General features: G+C 43.5%; 1 pseudogene across 1 annotated transcript; it reads right to left on the bottom strand.

Moving 5' to 3' along the window:
- Nucleotides 1-1731: 1731 nt before the first annotated feature.
- Nucleotides 1732-6450, bottom strand: LOC114619682 (annotated as a pseudogene). The gene is made up of 5 exons (XR_003711209.1): nucleotides 6410-6450; nucleotides 5748-5796; nucleotides 4778-4906; nucleotides 2946-3053; nucleotides 1732-2252 (listed from the first exon to the last, which is right to left on the bottom strand). The product of XR_003711209.1 is annotated as a protein BTG1 pseudogene (transcript).
- Nucleotides 6451-8713: the final 2263 nt, after the last annotated feature.

Genomic DNA, 8713 nt, shown 5'->3' with positions numbered 1-8713 from the left:
CACACTACACTGTCTGACCTGAAAACATCCTGGAATTATTGGTATGGTGGGCAAGTGTGGAATCCAGGGTAATCATCTCTTTGGGCTGATGCAAAGTCTGCCTGTGACTGGGAGACCACACCTAGACTAAGTAGGTGCAGAAAGGCAGGGGTCTGACTCACTACCAAGCTTGACTAAGCAACAATGTACTTGGTCCAAATTCACCCTGGGAGTTTCAATTTGGTGCAGAAGAGTGAAGTCTTCTCACAAAGGACTCACCAAGACAGACTGATGCCCAGGCAGTTTCAGCAATGCATAGACCTGGAACAGTGCAGATAACCTCGGAGTGCAGGATCTGGTTCAGGCACCAGGCTGGGTTAAGAAGTTCAGGCTATGGCACACAAGCAAGACCACAGACCATTATTGTGACACTGGAAGGATAATATATTGAATTATCATCAGATTAGGATGGTACACAGTCTGATTGAGCACAGTTAGGCCACGGAGTGTGAGGACAGAGTTTGAGGAAAGCATTGGAAAGTGAGACTTGACAACTCATCAGGCTGGGCTGTTCCTCTGACTGTGAGCATAGTGATGGTAAAAGCCAAGTAGGGAATTTGGACACTCACTAGGGTACATTGTCTACCCAGGATCATGGGGTTTCTGGCTACTGTGAGCTGGTGCAGGATGGCAGGGGTCTTGCTACCAGGCTTCACAGTGCGATGCTTGACCCAAACATGGCCTAGGAGATTCAGGATGATGAAGCTCAGTAGGCTGGCCTGTAGTGTAGGACCCCAAGCCTGGGGTCTTAGTAGAAGAACAGCAGGATGTAATGTTGAGCTCTCCCTGGGCTTGGATGCGCTGTAGTTTGTCTGAACTCAGCTAGGCCAGGGAGTGTGTCTATGGCTCTGACAGGTGAAATTCTTGAAATTTTACTGCACATGAATGGTGTTCAGCCTGTGTGGCACCAGTTACACCAGTCAAGTATACTATTAACATCATGGAATAATGTATAGTTTAATGTGAAAGCTACAAATTTATCTTAGATTGTAAAAGCTGAGTACATGTAAAAAAAAAAAAACCTGTCATCAAAAATATTGAAATCTGTACAACTTTGCTACAGACTATACAAATGAACTGTGAAAATTATAGCAATTCATAATGTACCAAGTTATTAGGAAACACTTAAAAAGTTTACAAAATAGATGTTGGTTTATGGGAAATATTTTTACCAAATTAAGTATAAGGAAGTTATTATCTACACCTCCACTTCCTAAAAATAAGTGTACTTAGAAAACTACAAATTAGCAAAAATACTATGAACAGGCTGCTGCTAACAAACATGGTTCAGGCAGTGTCTTTTTAAGAGCCTTTTAAAAGCCCGTTGCAAAGTCACATTCTGGTTCCTTGATAAAACTAAGGATACAATACAAGGTCTGTTTGTCTTTAGGTGAAAGATAGTTATTAAAATACAGATTTTCCTTAAAGGGACTGATGTGAAAATATAGGTAAAATATCTGGGAGAAACTGAAAACATCATGTGACTTCATTCCCTTGTAAATAAAGTGAATGCTTCCTTGAACTCACAGGCTATTACATCATTGAAAGGTACTATCCAAACTATAGCAGTATCACTTAAAAATTATCAACACTATCTCATGTCAGGTTTTCACAGCTGTGACATGGTTTAAATTCAATAATCCATTCCCAAGAGGAGCCCACCCAAAGCAAAAAATCAAATTTATTCTTCCATTATAAGGTCATCCATCGGTGGACTGTATCTGAACCTGATACAGCCATCATTTTGTAGTTTTTGGAAGGGCTTCTTCTGGACAAAAGAGGTTCCTCCTTGCAACCGCTTCTGCTATCTACCATTTGCACGTTGGTACTGTTTGGAGAGCTACCTCCCGCTGGTGAGGCTTCATACAGCACACAGATGGAACCATTTTCTCCAATCCTGTAGGACACTTCATAGGGGTCAACCCACAGTGTGAGCTCACTTGGGAGGAGCCTCAACAACTCTCGACTACTCAGTCCAATCTGTTGTGCTGCCTGACCGACCAGAGGATCCATCTTATGGTTGATGCGAATACACCTGTAACCCGATCCCTTGCAGGGCTTCTCTGGGAACCAGTGGTGTTTGTAGTGTTCTGCCAGCAGCTCCTGCAGGCTCTGGCTGAAGATCTGTAGCTGCTCCTCATTCCTGAGGCCCTTGGTGCAGAGGAACTTGGAGATGAAGGTTGCTGCAGCACAGATCTCGCCAATCATGGTGGCTGCAAGGGTTAAGAAGGGGGATGTGTGGGAGTGGCAGATAGGTCAGTAGTGTGTCCCTGAAGGCACAATGGCCACCCCAGCTTTCTACTGAAACCTGGTCTAGAGAAAGCAAGTGTATGAGTGAGGCATCTATTAGCTGTAGGGCCCTTTGCAAACTTTTCTTTTAGAGGAAAAAGTGACTGTGGAGAGAAGAGACAGAGGAGATAGCTAGCCTGGTCACATGACTTTGCCCTCTCCAGCCACCCTCCCACCAGCTCAGTAGCCTCTGAGAACCCCAAGAGTTGTAGTTCCGTTTCTAAGAGACAAAATTACTTGCATTCTTAAAGGCATATTAAGTGTAAACAAGCTGAGCACACAGAACATCGCACTGGGTACATATCTTGGCCTGTTGAGTGTGGGGAAGTGGAACACACTAAGATTGGGTTGATGGGAAAGCTGTCTGACCAGAGCTGGGATAGGCAGATGGGGATGGTGTCGAATAGATCACCTTGATTACTGACTATGAGGCTGGTCTTACTCCCAGGCTACTTGGTCCTGCAGAAGGGCATATTCCAAGCACAGCCTGCAGGGTCTGTTAATTTTATACATGAGCAGGGTTATGTGTGATGGTTCAACAGAACAAGAATGGTGGATAAGAATTGTGATCCAAAGTATTGTATATGGTATACAAGGGCAGGGTCTTGATTACTTACCAGTCTGGGCTGGTGAGATGTTCTCCTGACCCAACTTGAGCCTGGGACTCTGCAGTTTGCACAAGAGGGCAGTGTCTTGGTCACTCACGAGGTTGGATTAAGTGCAGGCTGAGTAAAGTTAGACCTGGGAGGATTAGTATATGGCAGCAGCAGGATAGGATCTTCATCTTTTAAGAGACTAGAACTGTACAGAGTCTGACTGGCTTGATCCAGACATCAGAGTGTCTTAAGCAGTCATCATCTTAGGATGTCAACAAGAATAGTTTCTAGGCTGTTGGACTCTGCCTGGGTATGGTTACATAATAATGGTATAAACAGGCAAGATTCTGGATCCCTCATGAGACTGGGCTGGTAGGTAAACTGAGTGAGCCATGTTAGGCCTCAGATGTGAGAATTATGTGGGATGCCAATGTCTTGATAACTGAACACTATCAATTATTTTCCAGGCTGCTTGACCCTACATAGGTCAAGGAGTGTAGAGATGACCCCACATGATTCAGGGAGTGTGAAGATGTTGTGGAAGGGTCAGGGTCTTAGTTATTCAATAGACAGTGTTGGCTTATGTTCTGCTTGAACCAAACTAGGTGTGGAAGTGTGGCTAAGGAATTGGAGGGGATGTCTTGGTATGGACTCTGCTTCTGGGCAGGTTATATGACCAAAGCCAGGTCTGTTAAAGTGACAAAGAGAAGTAAGCTGGGCTTTTATTAGTCTGTTCTTATGGGCAAATTGCTCAACCTTAGATATGCCTGGGCACATAAGCATTGTGTGTGAAGAGAAACTTTTAATCAATCCCACAATATCTTCCTGCTTCTACAAGACTGCTTGACCCAAAGTCCTAGATTATTAGGATGATGGAGGAAGACTAAGTCTTGGGTACACTTGTGAGCAGGCAACTTGAACCCTATCTTGCTGAGTTGCTATTGGATATGATGAGGGAGGGCTATGTTTTAGGTTAAAAAAAAAAGAGATGGCTTGTGTGCAGGCCATATGACCACAGCTAGCCCTGGTAGAGTGATAATGTGTCTTTCACTTACCGGTCTGTTCTGGTAAACAGTATTCCTGGGATTGTGAGACCACATTGTAGTCTGTGGTATAGCACCAGGCAACACTCTTATTCACTAATAAGGCTTGGCAGGTCTGCAAGCTCCTTGACCTAAGCTAGGGCAAGGAGTGTGAGGATGAGTTATGAGGACAGGGTCTTTCCCCTCACCAGGCTGGGTGGTGCCCAGGCTGCTGCAGCCATTCTAGGCCTGGAAATGAGAGGATGTTCTTGGAAGTACAGGGATCTGGGTCATTCACCAGGCTGGGCTAGAGTCCAGACATTGCTGCTCAAGCTATTATGGTGTATTAGTACAATACCAGGAGGACAAGATCTTGAGTTCCATGATGTACAATGTGATTGACTCCAGATAAGTCAGGATGAGGATGGCTATAGCAGGTGAGATTTGTAGGAACTCACCATCCTTTGTGACAGTACCTAGGACTAGTACTATGGAGGTGCAGGCACTTGACCTTCCTGCATTTTGTGCTACTTAGACCCTGTTAGGGTTAAACTGGCATTAACATGGAGGACAGTTATCTGAAACACTCACCAGGCAGCTTGACCAGTGTTCTGAGGTAGCTGCTCGAAGGGGAATCTTGATCACTCACTAGGCTGGTCTCTTGCTTAGATTGTATGAACCAAGCTAGGCCTATGAGTGTGAGGAGGGTACATGAGCGAAGATCTTGATCTCAGAGCACTCACTTGTCTCCTCTGGTGGCCACATTGCTTGATCTCAACAAGTCATGGAATCATTAGGGCTGTGGGAAAGGTAGTAGTATTGGTTACTTACCAAAGTAAGCTGGGGAGAAGGCAATTTGACTTTAGGTTGAACAGGGACTGTAGGGATGGCACAGGAGAACAGTCTGGGTCCCTCACAGGCTGAGCTTTTATGCAGGCTTTTTTTTTACCCAAGATAGTCCTAGAAGAGTGGTAATGGTGGGAAAGAGCAGGGTCAGGGTCAGGGTCAGGGTTAGGATTACTCACCTGGCTAAGCTGGTCTGCAGTCTGCCTGTAATTGTGAGATCACTTTGTACTCTGAGCACGTGCAGCAGTGCAGGGGTCTGGGCCATATAGGAGTCTTGGCTGGCCTGGAAGCCGCTTGAATGGGATTATGCCTGGGAATATGAGGATAGTGATGGAGGCCAGGTTCTTCAACCCTCACAAACAAAAACCACAGTTTTGGACTGTGGGGATGCCCTGGGATTGGAAGGGTCTAGGTTATGCACCAATCTTGGCTGTTCAATGAGCTACCTAGGCACAAATTTGACAGGATGATATTATAAGATAGAGTTCTTGATTCCATATCTGGCTGGGTTAGGGTAGAGGTTATGTAACCCAAGGTAGGTCCAGGAATATTAGGATACCAAACAGTAGGGTAGAGCTTGGGCTTTCTCAAATCTGGGACAGGGGACATTCTGATTGATCCCAGCTAGGCCAGGAACTATGAAGATGGATCAGGCAGGCAAAGGTTATATGGATTCATAAGACTGGGCTGATATTCAGGCTATGTTGGCACCATCTAGGCATGGTAGTAGAAGAATAGTGTAGAGGACAAAGTTCTTGATCATTACCAGTCTTCATTGCTAGCCATGTTTTATGATACTAGCTGAGTCTAGGAGTGTGGTAATGTTGTAGATAAGCAAGGTTCTGGGGAATTCAAAAAGGCTACTATTGTGCAACATTGTGCAACAATATGACCTAAACTAGCCCTAGTACTACAAAGATTAAAAGGGAAAACAGGCAAGGTTTTGATCACTCACCAGTCTGGTCCAGTGCCCAGGCTGCTTGACACCAGCTAGGCTGAAGACTCTGAGGATGGCAGAGGAATTCACAGTTGTGAGTCACTCATCAATTAAATTCATCTGCTTGACCTGAACTAGCCCTGGGTGTCTGAGGAAAGTACTAGAGAGGGAGTCATGATCACTCAACAGGCAGGGATGTTGCTTAAGCTCTGAGTATATGCTACATGAAGGTGGGGACATAAGGTACTCACTAGAGTGGCCTAGTACATTGTCTTCCTGAGACTGTGTGATCATTCACTTGTCTGAACAGTTGCAGAAGGGCAGGGATCTAGAAAACTAACCAGACTCAGATGGTCAGTGAACTGCTTGACCCAAACTCAATCTGAGTGTGTCAGGATGATTCAGTAAGATGGGCTCTTGATCCTACACTAGGTTATGTTGGAGTAAAGGCTGTTCAACCCAAGCTAGGCCAGGGAGTATTAGGAGGACACCTCAGGATCAGCTCTTGGTCTCTTACTATGCTGAGATGGTATCTAGTCTGAGTGACCCCAGTAGGCCAGGGAGTATGAGAATGGCTCTGGCTGACAAACTTTCTGGGAATTCACCATTGTGGGCTTGTGTACCGACTGTATAACCCCAGCTAGACCTGAAAATATGAGAACAGATTCTTGGGTACTCACCAGTCTGGGCTGGTGCCAGCTTGACGTGAGTGTGGTAATGGTTGAAGATGGGTGTGGTTCTGGGTAACTCCCCAGACTAAGCTGGTAGACAGCTCACCTCCTATTGTGAGATCATTGCTATTCTGACCTAGTGGGGGAGGGGAGGGGTCTGAGTAACCAATCAGGCTGTGGAAGGTGATGATGCTGAGGAGTGCCATGATGCTTCACCTGTCAGGAGGCAACATAGGACAAGTTAATAACCAGCAGGTGATCTTCCTGAGATGGCTTGCTTTAGATTAAAGAATATCTGTACACAATGGATTTTCTCTAATAGGCAAGGCCCAAGAGAAAATCATTTTAAGAAAGATTCCTGCTATTAATATGCTTTTCCTTGTATTTTTAAATATGTGTAACAACCACTAGGTATTAGCGCACCCTTTTGAGCAGATCTCTGCAGAACAACGAACATGCAGTGTCTTCTACTGATGGCATATAGACAAATAGATGAATTCTTAATTCTTAATGATGATCCAATAAGAATTCAAAAAATTATATCAAAATTTAGTAAGTTCGTTTATAGTGGAATTACTATTAGGTCCTTTTCTGAGAGTCAAAACTGCAATGAGAACTCTGCCAGTCTTTAGTGTCATGAATAAATTGCTTCTGAGATAATAAGCAGGCCTTCTACTAAAGCATGTTCTAAGAGGTTGTAAAACCCTTAATCAAAGGTCATAAAAAGGGAATTAATGATTTATTATAGGTGCTAGGTCAGAAGATAAAATACTGACTGGATTTATCTATACAAAACTTCACTAATAACTTAGTTATACTTTTAGCTCTCAATGAACCTGTGGAGCTGTGACAGGTGATCAATGTTTAACCAGATAATTACTCCTAATGGATATGTATTTACACATTCTCTGTTGTAAACTTCTTATTCAATTTATGATTTGGATTTATGTGTAAACTTGAAATGAACTTTTACCACGTGATCATGTATTCTGAAAGATGTATAAGTGCTGAGGACAAAGAGAAGAGGGTACTCATTTCTCCTTGTCCCTGCTTCTCTTAGCATTATTCTCCTTATTGTCCTCCTCTTAGCACTCTTTTTCCTGCTTTTCTTAGATCCCACTTATCCCCTTTTTCCTAGATCCTTTATCCTGCTTTTCTTACAAGCCCCTTCCCCATTTTTTGTAGAGAGCTTTCATAGGAGACTTTTTACAGCTGACAAATAAAATGCTCAAAGGGTCCCCTTTTCTTGCTGCAACTTCAACTAGCTGAAAGTTAGAGAGGTGCAATTCCTGCAGAGATAAAACAAAGGCTACATTACTTAAACTCTTGATGTTTTAGGATGAGGTGATAAACAGTTTCTTGCCTCAGAGGAACTCAGAAGAAGGCAAGTCAACTACTGAAGCAAACAAAGTGACTTAGAATTGAGATAGGATATATGCCCAGGAGTGGTATAGCTGGGTCTCCAGGTAGTACTATGTCCTTTTCTGAGGAACTGCTAGTCTGATTTTCAGAGTGTTTGTACCAACTTGCAATGCCACCAACAATGGAGGAGTTTTCCTCAATGGGAGGAGAGGCCCTTGATCCTGTGAAAGCTCAATGCCCCAGTGTAGTGGAATGTCAGGGAACTGAGGTGGGAGTGGGTGGGTGGATGGGAGGGCACCCCCATAGAAGCAAGGGGAGGGGATGGGATAGGGAGTTTGTGGAGGGGAATCTGGGAAAGGGGATACCATTTAAAATGTAGATAAAATAAAATATCCAATAAAAAAGAAAAATAATTGAGATAGGGAAACATTTTATTATTATATATCAGCAACCTTAAATTTCTCCTAAGACTAAATCTTACCACCAACCCACGCCCTGCCAATGCTCTTCCCCCTCTGCTGCCATAAAGAGACCCAAAATAGGAAAAAATACTCACTGGGGCTGGACCATGACATTCACATAAGCTAAGCATATATATGACTGGGGAATATTCTAGAATTGCCACCTGTAATTTCATGTCAATTTTACATTGAAAAAAAAACCTGTTCCTGTATATGATCTGTCTCTAAGGAAGCCTTCTTTTTTAAACATGGAAAGAAATGAGGAATATGTCTTTCAGGATAGTTTTACGAAGGAAGTTTTACTTCACTGACCCAGAATAGCACATAGATATTATCAAGCTATATGCTCCACTTCGTAGGGTGTAAAATCTGATTACACAACTTAGCTGAGTGGTAAATGAGGTAAACAGTTTTTAATGATCTCAAGGCTTAATATTATTGTGTTATTCTTGTTATGTTGTTTATTTTGTTTGGGGAATTTTCTAGACAG

The sequence above is a fragment of the Grammomys surdaster genome, unplaced genomic scaffold (genome assembly GCF_004785775.1).
Source record: "Grammomys surdaster isolate TR1022 unplaced genomic scaffold, NIH_TR_1.0 60, whole genome shotgun sequence".
Lineage (NCBI taxonomy): Eukaryota > Metazoa > Chordata > Mammalia > Rodentia > Muridae > Grammomys > Grammomys surdaster.
This window is presented reverse-complemented; position numbering and strand designations above follow the sequence as displayed.